Source organism: Bos indicus x Bos taurus, chromosome 9 (assembly GCF_003369695.1).
Source record: "Bos indicus x Bos taurus breed Angus x Brahman F1 hybrid chromosome 9, Bos_hybrid_MaternalHap_v2.0, whole genome shotgun sequence".
In the NCBI taxonomy this organism is placed as follows: domain Eukaryota; kingdom Metazoa; phylum Chordata; class Mammalia; order Artiodactyla; family Bovidae; genus Bos; species Bos indicus x Bos taurus.
Genome location: NC_040084.1, coordinates 29,846,033 through 29,865,477, shown reverse-complemented (window position 1 = coordinate 29,865,477; position 19,445 = coordinate 29,846,033).

Here is a 19,445-nt window from a genome sequence, read left to right as displayed (position 1 = left end):
AGCTGAAATTTCATTCTACGAATATTTTCTAGATACTCACTTTTGGCATAAAATTCCATGTTTACAAAGTTGGAAAATTTCAAATCTTCTAAGAATAGCAGAACTTTCTATGTGGAAATGTTCTATTTTGTGCTCTATGGTAGCCACTAGCCACATGTGGCTACTGAAGCACTCGAATAGCTAGTGAGTCTGAGGAAAAGGATTATTTTAATTTTAAATAGCTGATCTGGCTAATGGCTATCAAATTGGGCAGTACAGTCTAAAGTCTGCTAGAAGAAAAAAAAATATTGGGTCAAAATGGGGGAGAGGATGGTCATGTTATAAAAACAGGAAAGAGAAATTTCAGGGTCCTTTTAATAGTCTTATAATAGTATGTCTTACTCTGTAAACATAGAAAAAACTCTTATGTTAAGCAAAGCCTCTATTGTTACATGAAATTTTCTAGTCTTGTTAGATAGTCATGTATTTTATATTACCACTGTTTTACTTCAGAATTTCATACACAAATTTGTGCTGCTTATTTTTTAAAGTGGTAGGATTGTCTAAAGTCTTTGAATATCGAAGTTCAGTGCCCTTTTTTGGTTCAGTACATTCGCACCCTAGCTCCTGTGTGTCTTCAGGAAGCTTCTAGGCCACGGATTGTTCTTTCACCTTATTTTAAGAGACTTGTTGAAGCTCTACCTGCCCAGATTGTTAGTTCCCTGCCCACACACTGCCTCTCCTAAAAATTCCAAACTTCAAATTCCAACATGCCAAGACATCTGTGCTTTGTACTTGGAGGGAGAGAAAAATAATGAAGTTTGGGGGCTTATTAAAGTCTTCAAGTGAGTTATTTTTATAAACAGTGCACCAACAGTGCAGAAACATGTTTATAATCTTTACTGGCTCCAAGATTCTGTTTTTACCTTTTCTCAGTTGGGCAAATATAGCTGAGCCCTTGGCAGGTCAGAATTTGCAGCTGGCAATTTTCAGATCTCAAGAACAGACGTGGAACTTTGCTTCAAGAAGAGAGTAAGAAGAATATCACGTAAAGAAGAAAGCAAACTTGGAGGAAAAAGTTTGCGTTTGTTTCCTGGTCTTCAAAAGTGTTGAAATTTTAAGTCAGATGATTTCTTCTGGTCTCCGGATGTTTCTCTCCAACGACCAAATGCTTATTTGGGCTGTGACGTGTAGAGTAATTTCAATGCCCACACACTTTCCTGTTGAATATAAAAACTGTCTCAAGAGGCACCCACTTTAGAAAGCAAACCCTGGGCTCAAGTCTTATTTAATACAACGAGCCATCTGTCCCTATGAGATATGGAATGAAACACAGCCTGTGCGGGGAGGGGGAACATTTGTGCTGGAATCTCTTAGCCAGTTGCTTTTTACAAAACTGTTCATCAGAATTAGTATAGACAGTAATAGAGATTTTAGTTGCTATGAAAGCAGAAACCATGAGGGTTATTTTATTTTGAAAGTAAATCGAGAGAAATCTAAGACTGCCTTCTGCTTTGAACAGAATGGGTCAGAGTTCTTCATTTCATATATTCAGGTATATTTATTAATTTTGAATACAGTTAACTAATTTAGAAACCCTTCCCTGCAAAAATGTAAACTAACCCTAAGCTTAAACTGTGAGAAAAAAGCTTAAATTGAGGTTAATTAAAAGAACTCTGGAGGGTAAAGAGTAAAAGGTTGAGATTCTTTAAAACATTACTTGAAGCCTCAACTCCACCCAGAGTCCTAGGGTATAAATCGGACATTGCTTTTGATGTGACTGTGGCTCGTATTCAAGTTTTTCTCAACTCAGAGCAACTGGAATTAAATCGACATTTATAATTTACTAGCATATTAGTTTCTAATCATTCAAACTACTCACTATAGTCAAAGATAGACACAACCAAAGAGCTAGTTAAAGAAAATGTTTACTCTGAAACAATTTTCCATATGTTGGCCAAGGTTGTCAATGACTGCCTTTTCTTGGGCAGGTAATTTAAAAATATTTGGGGGGAACCACTTTAACTTTATGAGTTTCAAACTTCAGTGACTGAAGTAATTTGGAAGTTAAATGTAACTATATCCAGCATCGTATCATCTGTAATTCAAAGTAAATATAAAACTATAATAGATTTGCCTGTTACATTATTTCTGTATACTTGAAATATTATATCATATAATTTTTATTTATGATTTATAATTTTTAAATAAAAAATGACAGGTACAAGCAATTATAATGTGATTAAAGTTATTTCTTTCAGTTTAGAACTTTCAATCATATTTCTTCCCCAGTTTCACAAATTCCTTTTCTTCTTTTCCTTACACACATTTAGACCAGTTTTGTTATTGGGTTCTGTTTGTCGATTTGTGGTATCAAACATTTCTTTTTTCTCATATATACCTTATATCTTGCTCCCCTAAATATTTACCTTTTAACAAGCCAGTACCAAGTTAAACATTTCGATAGTAACTCTGGAATAATCTAGCAGGATTTAACATTTGTAATTAAAGAGTATCATCAAAAATGATCAAAAGAATTATTTAATTTTCATCTTTACTCTGGTCCTCACTTGTCTGGAGGACTTGAAGCACTTTGTGATTAAAGAGGGTCAATGCTGTAGCTGATGGTTACCCAAAACTCCAAACATGGCAAATGTGGGAATCATGGAATCATTTGGCATTTGGCCAGTCTCTTTGGTCAGCATTATAACCAAGCTCTGCCTCTATCCTGATGATTCTACATGATGATTAGCTATTATGCGTGAGAGAAAAAGAGCTAAAGAAGCTATAATGTATCATAAAGTGAAAGTGAAGTTGCTTAGTCGTGTCCGACTGTTTGCAACCCCATAGACTGTAGCCTACCAGGCTCCTCTGTCCATGGGATTTTCCAGGCAATAGTACTGGAGTGGGTTGCCACTTCCTTCTCCATAATGTATCATAAGTAACATCAAATTAAAGAAAGGTTTCAGAGTGGGAACATATCCATATAAAAGTACTCTAACCTTATAAGATAAAGAACAGTAACTCTAATAGGAAAAAAAAGTGTAGTTAGCTAGTTAGTTAAGAAATTTACAGCTTTTCTTATTTGTTCACAGCAGCACTTAAGCTTTGGAAATAAAGCATGGAAACAAACAAAAATTCACTCTTTAAATTTGTTATGAGTCAGTCTACCAAAGAGCTAATCCCATAGTTTGTGATGACAAAGATAAGCTGATTGATTCAGGTATTTAGACAGGGTTTTGTTTTTCATTTAAAAGATATTTTTAACAGTTGTCTCAATTTGCGGTTAAATGCAAGATGACCTTTAAAAAGCAGGCATTGTTTTTAAAAGCCACATTACGATAAAGCTGCAAATGTTTTCAAGAATTAGAAACATGCACGTTTTAAGATTTTCCAAAAATCCCAGGACTTCTGGGGAATTTCCAATATCTGTGAGATAGAAACTCTGTTGCCTCTTAAAAAGTGTGCACAAAACTCAGATAATCAATAAAACAGTGCTCTGTGCTGAAATAATATGTCAAGCAAAAATAATGTAAGTGGAACTAGATGAGAGATTTGCAGGAAAAGGGTATCTGAAAAAATTCTTGCCATGTTAAATAAGATTTGGTCTTGTGTTCATCCTTACACATTACACATTTTTAAAAGATGGTGCTTTAAACAAGACTCATGCCCTTTCTTGTTATTTTTAGTATCTCCCCGAACCATAAACACAACCATATGTTGGGGCAAAGCTGTATTGATGGTTTGGATGTGGAGTACTTACTTTTATTTTTACCATTAAGTTCCATTTATAGCAAGTAATGTGTATTTTCCATCAATGATCAGATTTTGCATATTTTTAGTTGTTTGTGGACTAAAGGTTTGAGGAGTAGAATACGCTTCCTCTCACACTCTTCAGTGCCCATAAATTCAAACATGAATTATTTGAGAGTCTATCTAGGTATACTTTAGAAGAAAAAAATGTTTCTACATTTATGGTTCTAGGAGTTTTTGAGGTTGGCAGAAGTACAGGTAAACTGGAACTATCTGGGGAAGTACTTGTCATCTCTTCTCCACGTGACCCTGAACGAGATATATAACCTCTGAGTCTCAGTTCTCCAGCTCTAAAGAAAATAGAAATTCATTCCTTCAAGTGTATTGTGATGATTAAATGAGATGTCAGTGAACTGTGTAGGACAGTCCTTGATAAATTGGTGGCATTAACTAATGGCTATGATCTCTCCCAAGGGAAATGAGCAAAGGGAAAAGTAATGCTGTCAGGAAAAAAAAATCCAGTATAGTGAAATTCTGAGTGTCAAAATGTACCTCTGTGTTTTCTACTTCTGTAAAAACTGTAATAAGTAAAACAGTGATGGGACAATTGGTGTGATCACAAAGCTATTGAGAAATAAACCTTAGTGTCCAACACCACATTTAGTAATACACAGGAGGACTAGAAAAGACCATTATAAATACGAAAAGAACACAAGGTGAGAATACTTCAAATAAATTTGGTTCCTACAGTAGATTGGAGCACATAATCCCTTGCAGAACTCTGAGAATCTTATGAATAAATATTAAGCTTATAAGGAATAAGGGTCAGAATGTGTCCCCACGCATTGTAGACAGACACTTTACCGTCTGAGACACCAGGGAAGCCCTATATGACAGCTAGGAGTATTATTAATATCAAGGAAATGAGTGGAGAAGAGAGAAAGAATGAATTTCCAGTTTAGAAATCTTTAATGACTCCTTTTGTCTGGAAATAATGGCTGCAATCCTTTAGCCTGTCTCTAAGACATGACATCAGCCGGATCTGACTTTTCTACAATCTCATCGCTCTTCGTAGCCTTCTGAGTCACACTGTTCTTAACTTTCCTAGTACCTCCAAAGCTCTCAGTTTCTATCACCTGTGACCCTTGCACAAATGGTTCCCTGTGAGTCACATTCTTCTTTCTCTTTGCTGACCTGGACTGCCAGTTATTTCTCCAGCAAAAATGAGTTTATTTGGGATCAGCAGAGAATCGCAATTTAGAGTCTGCAACCACAGCAAGCCACAGGCAAGGCCCACATAGCAAGGAAAGGAGGATGCTTTCATAGAGGGGAAAAGGAAGTTGGGAGGGCTGAAGTAAACAGAGTCCATGGCTTTTCCTTGGCTGAGTTGTTGTCAGGAAAGAAGAGGAATCTTTCTTCTTCCTATTGGGCTTTGCTATTGGAGTTGGTGTGAGAGTCTTCTTCTGACTCCATTTAATTAAGGCTTCTGTTTATTAATTTTTTACATCTTTTACTAACTCCTACTCACCCTTCAGTTCTCAGCTGAAAACTTGAGCCTTCCTGGGACCTCTCTAATTTTCTGGGGCTGCCCATTTTATACTCCCATGGCACCTTGCTCTCTTCTTTGCAACATGGACTGAATGGTTTAGTGTTTGACTTCCCTAATACAGATCTTCCTTGGCTTAAGATTGGGTTATGTCTTGATAAACACATTGTAAGTAAAAAATGTATTTAATAGGCTTAACCTACCGAAAATCATAGCTTAACCTAACCTAACTTAAACATACTCAGAACACTTATGTTAGCCCAGAGTTGGGCAAAATCATCTTTACACAAAGCCAATTTAAGATAGAGTGTTGAATACTTCATGTAATTTATTGAATACTGTATTGAAAGTGAAAAACAGAACATCTGTACAGGTATAAAATGTTTTTAAGTGTATTGGCTCTTTATTCTCATGATTGCAGGGCTGACTGCAGCTGCCCATTATCATGAGGGAATTTTGTACTGTATATCACTCACTGAGGAAAAGTTCAAAATTCAAAATTTGAAGTATAGTTTCTACTAAATGAATTTCATGAAGTAAAAAAATAACTCCAACCATTGTAAGTCAGGGACTCACTATGAAAACAGGAGCGTTTTTTCTTTTTCTCTGCTGTATCAATAATGCCTAGTGTTTTGTCTGGCAAAGCAATATATTGACCGCTAATTAATATATGCAATTGTAGCAGACTGAATTCTCTGGCTCTAAGTCAAATATATTTCCATTAGGGAAATAGATACATACAATGAAACTAGCCATCCACATCAAATTCTTCCCCCATTTTCTATGTTCATCAAACTACCTCCTCAGTAAATTCATATACCCTCTTCTGCACAACAAACCTGAGACAGAATTATTATCTTCATCTTACGGAAGTATAAACTGAGGCTAAGAAACTTGACCAAAGTCAGTAGCAGCAAGTGACCCAATTAAGTTCTGTAACCATGTCTGCATCTTCACCCACTCTGCTCTCCTAAATGCCCTTATTAGTGAGAGGATCAGGCTGATCAGAGAATGTGAGGCTCTGGTCCAATATTTACATTTATTTTTAATTATAAATGTGTACAGTGGTTTCCTAATTTTTACAACTGCCTCATATTTTCGGAAAAACTTAGGCCTCCATTCAGGAAATAGATCAGCTCTTGGTAAACTGACATTTGAGCTGAAAAAAATGTAGAACCATACCCTAGATTACTGGGATTTCACTAAGACCCTGCTGTTGTGTGACACCCTCTGTGAATAGTTAAGATCAACTCTAGAGAATGGCTCTACATCTAACTGGTGGCATCAGTTGCAAATTTTCCTTTTTTTTTCCTTCCTTTCTTGCTACTGCTCCTGTTACTGTTGAATCTTCCTCTCTTCCTCCTCTTCTTACCCCTCCTTCTTTTTTTACTTATAGAAGCGACTATAAATTCTCATCACAAATGCTAACAAAGCAGAAGTATGTAAAAAAATGAAGGCCCCTTCCAACCTATTCCCTAAAGAGAAGCAAACTACACACAGATATACATACAACTTGTGAATTATTTATTTTTATATTTTTATAACTTCCATGTGGACCTACATCTTTTTAATGGCCTTATAATATTCCATAAGGATGACTAGTCAATACTGTAATTATCCCTGTATTGTTGAGCATTTCAGTGTTTTCCCAATATGTAATTTTTACAGATATTACTACAATACTTGTATTCATATCCTAGACATGTTTTTAAAATTAAAAGAAGACACTTTAGTAGGGAAAAATGTTCTTTTTTCCCTCAATGGCATATGTCAAATATTTCACTGTGCTCCATAGCCAGTGTATGGTTATTAACATTATTGACATGTGTTTGGCTAATGATAGAAAATGTCTTGATCATGATGGCAATTTTTGGTTTAGTATAATATGAAGCATTATCTTTCATAATGTCCAAGAATTTTGCTAAGGGAAGATCAAGAACTCTGCCAGAGACCTTTATTTCATCTGTGCTCAGCAATTTCTTTTCACTTTCTGCCTAGCTAGCTGCTTTGATACAAAGATCTATAATTAAAGGACAAGATAAATTTCAGTATGACATACTATACCACTGTGAAAATCAAGGAACAGCTCAGACTGCCAAACTTCTATGTCATTCTTTCCTAATAAACACCAGTTATTTATGTTGCAAATAGAGCACACATCTTTTCCAAATAATATTCAACAAGCTTACAAAAGTAATGGGTATTTATTAGAGAAAATTTGAGAGAAATTTAAAAGTTAACAACAACAACAACAACAACAACAACAACAAAAAAAACAAGAAAGAAAAGAATTATTTAATTTCAACATCCAAAGGAAAGAATGACTAAACATGGAGATTTTATTCTGACTCTGACAAAGTTCAGAGAAGGCAATGGCACCCACTCCAGTACTCTTGCCTGGAAAATCCCATGGATGGAGGAGCCCGGTAGGCTACAGTCCATGGGGTTGCTAAAGAGTCGGGAACAACTGAGCGACTTCACTTTCACTTTTCACTTTCATGCATTGGAGAAGGAAATGGCAACCTACTCCAGTGTTCTTGCCTGGAGAATCCCAGGGACAGCAGAGCCTAGTGGGCTGCCGTCTATGGGGTCGCACAGAGTTGTACACGACTGAAGGACTTAGCAACTGTAGCAGCAGCATGAAAAAGTTAGCCTTTATTTTGAAAATATTTGTGATAGTTTTTATATTAAATCTACAACCTTCAATTTTTTTAGACTTAAACTTAAAATGTAAACATGTTTGCATTAACAAATCTTTTACCAGAGATCAAATTACCAACATCTGCTGGATCATCGAAACGGCAAGAAAGTTCCAGAAAAACATCTATTTCTGCTTTATTGACTATGCCAAAGCCTTTGACTGTGTGGATCACAATAAACTGGGAAATTCTGAAAGAGATGGGAATACCAGACCACCTGACTGGCCTCTTGAGAAACCTATATGCGGGTCAGGAAGCAACAGTTAGAACTGGACATGGAACAACAGACTGGTTCCAAATAGGAAAAGGAGTACGTTAAGGCTGTATGTTGTCACCCTGCTTATTTAACTTATATGCAGAGTACATCATGAGAAATGCTGGACTGGAAGAAGCACAAGCTGGAATCAAGAATGCCAGGAGAAATATCAATAACCTCAGATATGCAGATGACACCACCCTTATGGCAGAAATTGAACAGGAACTAAAAAGCCTCTTGATGAAAGTGAAAGTGGAGAGTGAAAAAGTTGGCTTAAAGCTCAACATTCAGAAAACGAAGATCATGGCATCTGGTCCCATCATTTCATGGCAAATAGATGGCGAAACAGTGGAAACAGTGACAGACTTTATTTTGGGGGGCTCCAAAATCACAGCAGATGGTGACTGCAGCCATGAAATTAAAAGACGCTTACTCCTTGGAAGAAAAGTTATGACCAACCTAGATAGCATATTGAAAAGCAGAGACATTACTTTGCCAATAAAGGTCCATCTAATCAAGGCTATGGTTTTTCCAGTGGTCATGTATGGATGTGAGAGTTGGACTGTGAAGAAAGTGGAGTGCCAAAGAATTGATGTTTTTAAACTGTGGTGTTGGAGAAGACTCTTGAGAGTCCCTTGGACTGCAAGGAGATCCAACCAGTCCATCCTAATGGAGATCAGTCCTGGGTGTTCTTTGGAAGGACTGATGCTAAAGCTGAAACTCCAATACTTTGGCCACCTGATGTGAAGGGTTGACTCATTGGAAAGACCCTGATGCTGGGAGGGATTGGGGGCAGGAGGAGAAGGGGACGACAGAGGATGAGATGGCTGGATGGCATCACCGACTCGATGGACATGAGTTTGGGTGAACTCTGGGAGTTGGTGATGGACAGGGAGGCCTGGCATACTGCGATTCGTGGGGTCGCAAAGAGTCAGACACAACTGAGCAACTGAACTGAACTGAACTGAACTGAAACATTTGAACCATTGTTTAGCTAATCATTCTATTGTTGAACATTTAAGTTGTTTTCAACTTTTTACTCTAAGTAACATTTAATGAACAAATTTATTTTTTAAATAAGATATGTTTATTACAAAAATTAGAATATTTTAAAGACTTTTGAACTGAGTGAAAATTATATTTGATACATTTTTATTGCTGTTTCGATAGGTCAAAACTCTCTTTTTTATTTCAATTTATATTATATTAGTTAATGGTGACAAGAATAATATAGATTTTATATAGAGATGCCTATGGTATTTTTTCTCATATGAAATGAATATTTATGAACTTCGCCTTTTGCTCTTTTGTGATCTTAGCACTTTTAAGAGTTTTTTTGATAATAAAACGTCTAACCACTTGTCTTTTTATGCAATGGCTCTTTTTCTAGCTTATTATGTGATTTTAGTCTTTAAAATACTTGTCTGTTTTGGGAATGAAATTTCTTAGATTTTGTGTAGTGAAAATTTTGATCTTTACTTTTAAGGTTAGAAAACCCTATCTTTCGCCAGATATCTTTTACCTTGATTGTTGTTGCTAAGTCACTTCAGTCGTGTCCGACTCTATGTGACCCCATAGACAGCAGCCCACCAGGCTCCCCCGTCCCTGGGATTTTCCAGGCAAGAACACTGGAGTGGGTTGCCATTTCCTTCTCCAATTCAGGAAAGCGAAAGGTGAAAGTGAAGTCGTTCAGTCATGTCCGACTTAGCAACCCCATGGTCAATCACAATTTTACTTTAGCTGGTCATTTTACACTTTTTATTTTACAAATGATTTTTTAGTACTTCTATTTTTGGAGTAGAATGTATTTTAAGGCATCCTTTGCTTTTTTCCTGAATAGTCAATTGATTGCCTCTATGTCATTTTCTTTTTAAAAAGCATCCTTTATTAAGATGAAAACTAAGGTTATTCCTATGATAAAAAATATTCTACATATAAAAACAACAAATCAAAAGATGATTAACACATGTACCAAATTCTCAGGCACCAAGAGCAAGGAAAGGGTTGATGTCAGAGTGTATACAAGGGAGATCCCTACCTGGGCAGGTGAGAAGGGGGTTGTGCCTGGAGGTGAGTACTCCTATAAAAAGGTCAGCTGTGGGGAATTTCCCTGGGATCCAGTGGTTAAGGCTTTGCGCTCCTAATGCAGGGGGTCAGGGTTCAATCCCTGGTCATGGAACCAAATCTTGCGTGTTGCAGCTAACACCAGCGCAGACAGGTTAGCTGTGGGATGGGAAGAGTCACCTTGGACCCGTGGTGCTTGCCATCCATCAGCTGAAGGAGTTGAAGGCTACTGCCACCAGGCTCCACAAAGACATTCCAGGGACTCTCCTGGAAAAGGGTAAAGAACTCGGAGTTTGTAGCTCTCTTCTCTATCTTCAGCAAAGCTCTGCTCTTTTTCTTGTTTAAATGTGAGATATCTTTGAAGAAATGAGTCCAGTGTTTTTTTTTAAGTAACTTTTTGTTACAGAAATTTTCAAAACTACTTGAATTAGCAAAAATAATATAATGAATGCCCATACTTTTCCTAATAATTATTTTGCCTTTCTTATTTCATCTTTCCTTCACTCCATTTTTCTTTTTTCATCTTGAACATTTTAAGACAGATCCCAGATATCCGATCATTTCATCTGTAAATAATCTAGTGTGTTTCTCTACTCAAGAAAGACACTTATTTTCCAAATATAATTACCATGCCTTTATTATATGTAACAAAACTAACAGTAATTTCTTAATATCAGCTAATAATCTAGAGCTCAGGGTTGTCTTTTTACAATTGATTTCTTTGCACGTGAGACAAAGTCCATATGTTGCATTTTGTGTGTTTCTTAAGTCTCTGTCTCTTCCTAACTTTCTATGACATTGAAATTTTTGCCAAACAATTTTTAAATTGTCCATCTGTTTCTGATTGATTTGATGCTTCCTGTATTATATTATAATTTATATATAATAGAATCAGTTCTGGTCCATTAATCTGTTTTACTGAACTGTATCTAGTCTTATGTTATAATGATACCATAAAAGTTATTTTAATTTCAGATAGGTTTTATTATTTAGAAGAACGTTTTAGAGCTCAATCTACTATTTCACAATCTATTTTTCTTAAATGTTCTTACCTATTTTTTCTTCCAAACGTTACCCTAGATCCTTAAACTTTCTGAAAACAAAAAATGGATTTCTAAATCCAGAGATTTGGGTGACAGGCTCTTACCTAAAAGACTTACACAAACCATTAATTTCTGGAGTTATCTATTTTCAATTTTTCTCTGCATAAATATTTTCTGAAACAAAATCTAGAAACCATGTCTGTTCAATACCTTAATTTAGTTCAAAAAGTAATATTGAGTCAAGAAATTATTTTCTGGTAAACCAACTGGACTTAATGCAAAAGAAAAGAAATGCCACAGGGGAGAACTTGGTTTGCCGCGGTTTAAGCAACAGATGAAAACATTTTTCTCTGCTGAATTGAGTCCAGGGTAAAAGTGAAAAGGTGAGAAGCTAGAGATAATGTTTATGAAATCAAGGTAAGAGTTTAAAAACATTTGACTGATTTAATAGTCTTGATCAAGAAGGAGTAGAATTAAGAATGAAAGGCAAGGGGTTAAGCATATGACTTTTCATTCATACTCTAAAAAATAATTTTCTTTGAGATCCAACCCCACTGCAAACAGAACTTTAGATGACCAATTATTTTCATTTTACCCTCTATCTTGGTGTGCTAAGTCCACAGTCTACTGCTATATGTAAATATTGTGAGGATTAAATCTCAAGCTTTTGCAACCTGTTTAACTTGTTTGTAGGATGAAATCGGTTAGATTTTGACATCCAAAATTGCTTAGGGATAACTGGCTGATTTTTCAACTTATACTAAGACACTGTGTATCTAGGTGAAAAGTCAATTAAAGATAAATTAGGTATATTTTCTGAGGGTACCAAAATGTAGGATCCCAAAATATGGGCCTCAAAAATACAACTGACCGTTTTACTCCTGGCAAACATTCTGCTTATTAGGCCAGCAGGACGACCAACCTGAGACATGTGATCGTCAGATATTTTCTGGGTTGTTTTTGCCTCAAAGAAAGACAATTCAATGGATTGGCTCACATTAGGAAAGCTGCTGCTGCTGCTGCTGCTGCTAAGTCGCTTCAGTTGTGTCCGACTCTGTGCGACCCCAGAGACAGCAGCCCACCAGGCTCCCCCGTCCCTGGGATTCTCTAGACAAAAACACTGGAGTGGGTTGCCATTTCCTTCTCCGGTGCATAAAAGTGAAAAGTGAAAGTGAAGTCGCTCAGTTGTGTCTGACTCTTAGCGACCCCATGGACTGCGGCCCACCAGGGTCCTCCATCCATGGGATTTTCCAGGCAAGAGTACTGGAGTGGGGTGCCATTGCCTTCTCCGATTAGGAAAGCTAGCACATGCCATTTCAGTCAGTTGCTGCCAAAAGCTGTGTTTTCTCATATTTTAATTTGACAGTGACTGGGGTCTCTCACAAATCACAAACACACTAGTGCAAATTTCTTCTACCTGGCATGATGGATGGTAAACTATCTCCCCACTCTACTTGTTGGCCCAGAACCAACCAAATGTCAGGAATATGGTAACTCCTGACATTTTGTGAGGCAAGGAAGTTAGATTTTATCTCTTTTCTTCTCCTTATTTTACTTTTCATATTCTCTTTTAAACAATGTGATTAATTTTTACTCAGACATGATTCCATTGTGCATTTTAACTATTAACCCTCAGTTTAAGAAACGTCCCTTAATGTCTGGTGGATTAACACGCAGGTCCAGACACAGATCACATGGTAAAAGGGAGCAAGGAGTCTTCTGGAAAATAAATTATCCTAAGAGTACCAGCACAGCCCTGAAAATGTCAGGCTTTCTCCTAATTCCATGTTTCTGCATATGGGATTCACATTGTCTGCAGAGTGTTTCTTCACCTAACTAACCCTTTCCCATCTTTCACAAACTGTCTTGATCATCATATCTTTTCTAGACAGCCCCTCCAGTCTAGGTTAAGGACTTCTACCCTGTGCTTCTATGGTCATATACTCCTCTCTGTCATAGCATTGATTATATTATATTGTAACTATCTTTTTTTGTTCCCTACCTTTTCTAGTGGAATGTTAACTTACTGATGGCAGGAACCGGGCTTATCATTTTCTCTGTGTTTATATATACACATGGTGGTGGTGGTGGTGGTGGTTTAGCTACTAGTTATGTCTGACTCTTTCAACACCATGGACTGTAGCTCGCCAGGCTACTCTGTCCATGGGACTTCCCAGGCAAGAATACTGGAGCAGGTTGCCATTTCCTTCTCCAGGACATATACACATACAAACACATTTATATGGTATTTGTATATTTTTTATGAACCATGTAATAGTAGATTAGTAGTTAATCATAATTTTTAAAAATTCTATTCTAGTTCACACTAATGATAGTAAGTGAAATGATACACAGATATTTTAAGAAAAAAGTTAATTTCCCACCTAAAAAGCCAGAATATTTCTTAAAGAGCAACAACATGACATTCTGTCAGGGAGTATATGCTATCGGCATAATTTGTCATTGATGATAATAACCTTGAATTACTTGATTAATACCATGTCTATCAGGTCTTTCCTCCTCAGAGAACCATTTTACCTTCCTGAATTTCTTTTCCTTTGGGATGGTTTTGATCACTGCCACCTCGACAATATTAGGAACCTCTGTCCATAGTTCTTCAGGCACTCTGTCTACATCTAATCCCTTGAATCTATTCATCACCTTCACTGTATAACCATTTGATTTAGGTCATAACCTATTGGCTTAGTAGTTTTCCTTACTTTTTTCAATTTAAGCCTGAATTTTGCAATAAAGAGCTCATGATCTGAGTCACAGTCAGCTCCCGGTGTTGACTATAGAACTTCTTCACCTTCAGCTGCAAAGAACATAATCAATCTGATCTTGGTATTGACCACGTAGTGATGTAACATATAAAGTTGTCTCTTGGGTTATTGGAAAAGGATATTTGCTATGACCAACATGTTCTCTTGAGAAAACTCTGTGAGCCTTTGCCCTGCTTCATTTTGTACTCCAAGGCCAAACTTGCCTGTTATTCTAGGTATAATTTGACTTTCTACTTTTGCATTGCAATACTCTATGCTGAATAGAGCATCTTTCTTGGTGTTAGTTCTAGAGTTGTGGTAGGTATTCATTGTACCAGTCAACTTCAGCTTCTTCAGCATCAGTGGTTGGGGCATAGACTTGGATTTCTGTAATGTTGAATGGTTTGCCTTGGAAATGAACCGAGATCATTCTGTCATTTTTGAGGTGGAAACTAAGTACTGAATTTTGGATTCTTTTATTGACTATGAGGAAATGCAAAAGAAATGCAAGAAGGCAAAGTTGTTGTCTGAGGAGGCTTTACAAACAGTTGAGGAAAGAGGAGAAGTGAAAGGCAAGGGAGAAAGGGAAAGATATATCAAACTGAATGCAGAGGTCCAAAGAATAGCAAGGAGAGATAAGAAGACTTTCTTAAATGAATAATGTAAAGAAATAGAGGAAAATAATAGAACGGGAAAGACTAGAGATCTCTTCAAGAAAATTGTAAATATCAAGAGTATTTCATGTAAGGATGGAAACGATAAAGTGCAAAAACAGTAAGGACATAACAACAGAAGCAGAAGAGACTAAGAAGAGATGGCAAGAATACACAGAACTATACAAGAAAGCTCTTAAAACTCAGATAACCATGATGGTGTGGTCATTCACCTCAAGCCAGACATTTTGGAATGTGAAGTCAAGTAGGCCTTAGGAAACATTACCATGAATAAAGCTAGTGGGTGATGGAATTCAGCTGAGCCATTTAAAATCCTAAAAGATTTAGATGTTAAAGTACCGCACTTAATATGTCAGCAAATTTGGAAAACTCAGCAGTGGCCACAGGACTGGAAAAGGTCAGTTTTCATTCCAATCTCGAAGAGGGCAATGCCACAGAACGTGCAAACTACTGTACAATTGCACTCATTTCACATGCTAGCAAGATAATGCTCAAAATCCTAAAGCTAGGCTTCAGTAGTCCATGAACCAAGAACTTCCAGATGCACAAAGAGGGTTTAGGAAAGGCAGAAGATACAGAGATAAAATTGCCAATGTTCATTGGATCATAGAGAAAGCAAGGGAGTTCCAGAACAACATCTATTTCTGGTTCATTGATTATGTGAAAGCCTTTGACTGTGTGAATCATAACAAACTGTGGAAAATTCTTCAAGTGATGGAAGTACCAGGCCACCCTACTTCTCCTTACCCCAGAAGTATGTATGCGGGTCAAGAAGCAACAGTTAGAACCAGACATTGAACAACCGACTGCTTCAAAATGAGGAAAGAAGAACGTATATCAAGGCTGTATATTATCACCCTGCTTATTTAAGTTCTATGCAGGGTATATCATGAAAAATCCTGGGCTGGATGAATCACAAACTTGAGTTAAGATTGCTGGGAGAAATATCAACAGCCTCTGATATGCAGATGATACCACTCTAATGGTAGAAAGTAAAGAGGAACTAAAGAGACTCTTGATGAAGGTGAAAAAGGAGAGTGAAAAAGGTGACTTAAAGCTCATCATTCAAAAAACTAAGATCATGGCATCTAGCTCTATCACTTCACGGCAAACAGAAGGGCAAAAAGTGGAAGCAGTGGCAGATTTGACTTTCTTGGGATCCAAAATCTCTGCAGATGGTGACTGCAGCCATGAAATTAAAAGGCACTTGCTCCTTGGAAGGAAAGGTATGACAAACTTAGACAACTTTTTGAAAAGCATAGACATTACTTTGCCAACAAAGGTCCATATAGTCTAAGCAATGGTTTCTTCACTAGTCATGTATTGATATGAGAGCTGGACAATAAAGAAGGCTGAGCACTGAAGAACTAATGCTTTTGAATTATGGTGCTGGAGAAGACTCTTGAGAGTCCCTTGGACAGAAAGGAGATCAAACCAGTCAATCCTAAAGGAAATGAACCCTGAATATTCATTGGAAGGACTGAAGTTGAAACTGAAGCTCCAGTACTTTGGCCACTTACAGTGAAGAGCAGACTCATTGGAAAAGACCTTGATTCTGGAAAAGATTGAAAGTGGAAGGAGAAGTGGGCAGCAGAGATGATTAGATAGCATCACCGATTCAATGGACGTGAATTTGAGCAAACAGGGGGAGCCAGTGGAGGACAGAAGATCCTGGAGTGCTGCAGTCCATGGGGTCACAAATAGTAAGACGTGACTTAGGGACTGAATAACAACAGGTTTCTCCACTGTAAAGTAACTATCCATACTCTGTTGCTTGGCAGTGAGTCATTATATCCAGCCCACACTCAAGGAGAGAGGGAATTAACCTTCATTTCCTAGAGGAGAATATCTACATTTTATTTTTAATTCTCCTTTGAGGAGGATTAGTCCACTCCCTCTTTTATTTATTCCCTCAATTATTTATTTGTATTAGTATGAACTCCTGTCTATTTTACGCTTTGGATTATGATCCAATAGCTTGGTATTTATTGTATTGTTCCAATTGTTCTAGGTTTGGCCAGTGTGAGATCTTTCAGAATGACTCCTGTGTACCTTTCACATGCCTCTGCCCTCTTGTGTTTTGAGCATTTATTTACTTTCTTCTGTTAAAGATGCTGCAGGTCCATCCTGTATGAGGCTTACCTCTGCCACAGTGCTAGAAAAGCCATTTCTCTTTTTGTTTACTATATTAGAAATAAGAACTGGGTGTCAGAGTCCTGGGTGCTATTTGCATAGCCTTGCTTTTAGTGAGGAGTACTGGGGAATATACATTAAGTAATGTATTCACAAAACCTATAATCATTTATCTGTCTATGATCAATGTATCTGTAAAACTAAACAGGAGTTCATATTGATGTCTCAACTGTTATCACATGGTTTGTTCTAGACTTTTCTAGTTGACTTTAATTTCTTTCTATGATAGTGAGAAGAAAGCTGGCTCTCATAATCTAACATTAATTTACCTATTTATTCATCCTTAATATAGATATTTTTTCAGAATTGTTAAAACATACTCCAGTTAAAACAAATTTGAAAACCAGAGTACAATGTTTATTTTGTCTTTAGCCTTACAATTTCTGGTCAAAATATGGTTTTCCAAAGTTACTTGGGTCAGTTCCTTCTACTGCACCTACTTCAGAGAGGTCATGTCCTATATTTATAATGCAGTTCAATTCATTTGTTACAATCTGAATTTGATAAGCAGATTGTTTCAAATTTGGCCTGTAGTTTTCCTTCAAACTGCCTTCTGTGTCCTTGAGTATCTCTTATCTTTTCTGAGTACTTCCTTACTTTCTGGCATCAAAAGATATTTAAGGGTCATATTTAACTCTGCCTATACCAGCCCCAGAATCAGTCATTTATTCAAGGGTTCCTGGGGATATCATTGCTTTAGGCTCTTTTAGTGGACAGATTTCAGTTTTAATTAAATTTATTAACTTAATTAAATTAAATTTATAGTCATCAGCTTTACCTATATGAACCATTCTTAGCTTTTAGAAAGATTTCAAACCAAAATTTTATAAACAGAGCAAGGTCTTTTTGGTTTCCTATATATTATTAACTCTCTCATCACTCTTTTGTTAATGCTCAGTTGCTTCAGTTGTGTCTGACTCTTTGCAACCTCATGGCCCAATAGGCTTTTCTGTCAATGGGATTTTTCAGGTAAGAATACTGGAGTGGGTTGACATTTCCTCCTCCAGGGTCTTTTATTAATGATTTTTTTTTAAGTTTTTGCATGATTTCTTTTTCTAAAGATATAGTATGACTTGGCGTTAGCTCTTCTTGAATTTGGCTGCCTTATGTGTCTTCATATAGCTGGATTCCAAACTTTAAATATGGGTTCTGTTCTTTAGAAAACGGAAGGAATAAAGTCAAAGTAAAAGGTTTCTTGTTGTTTTTTTTTTTTTATTTCAGTCACTTACTCCCTTAACTATCTTTTTCTTTTTTCTCCCATTTTTTAAAGATAAATTGATATACAGCACTGTTTAAGGTATACACAGCACAATGATTGACTTATAACACTTCTTGACATGATTATAACAATAAATATAGTGAATATCCATCATCTCATAAAGATTTATATTTAAAGAAATTGAAAAAAAGTTTTTCCTTGTGATGAGAACTCTTCAGATTTACTTTCTTGACAATTTTCATGTGTAACATATAGCAGTGTTGATTATCAGAGGCTTCTTTGGATGACTACCAAGGTAAATGAAAATTAGCTGGGCACATAGATCAAACTGAAGCTCAGTCTACTTCCACGGTCAGTGTAGACCCACCCTGACACGATAAGACAGCCCAAACCATGACACCTGGAGCCCTTGAGTGGCCCTTCTGAATTCACCATGCTTATTGCTCTGGTTTGGTTTGGTTTTGTCTTAAAAAAAAAAAAAAATCCTGTTTAGAAAGCATCACATGACGTTGCCTTAGATTTGGGTAACACATAAAATGCCATCAATTTGTTTAGTCTCTGCATAAATATTTGAAATATTAATATTTCAAGATATTGCCTGCAGTATCTTTAACATCTTTTCTCTAGGCTTTCATTCAGCATTTGAACATGCCCAAGTCTTTCCCACAAAGAACACAAAACAAAACCAATACAACAAAAGTAACTTTTCCCATGTCAGCATGTGTCAAGCAAAAACCTGCTTTTTTCCTGACCCTTCACAGTCAAACTTCTTGAAAGAATCTCTTCTCTATTCTATTTAAACATGTCCCATTTATGCTTCTACCCACTGAAATCTTATTTCTGCTGCATGTCCAAGAAAAGTCATTCTCATGTGGTATTCCATGACATAAATTGTCAAAACAAAGGGATAGTTTTCTATCCTTGCTCAGTCCTTAGGACTCATATGTCACTATTAACAGTTCCCGCCTTTGAGCTCAGAACTGTCTTCTGGAAAATACTTGGATGTCTCAAAGGAAAGCAAAACACAACATGTTCAAGAAAAATTTAATCTCATTCCCCAAAACTGTTCCTTAACTGGAATTCTGTAGGTCAGAAATGGTACCACTATCTATTCCATGAGTGGGTATAACTTCGGTCATTAATATTTACATTTTCACTACTTCACAGTATGTTGATATATTGATTTGGGGGACACAATGATATTTCGTGAAGTAGAATGCAAAATTACTAACTAAATAAGAAAAATGTATTCCCTTT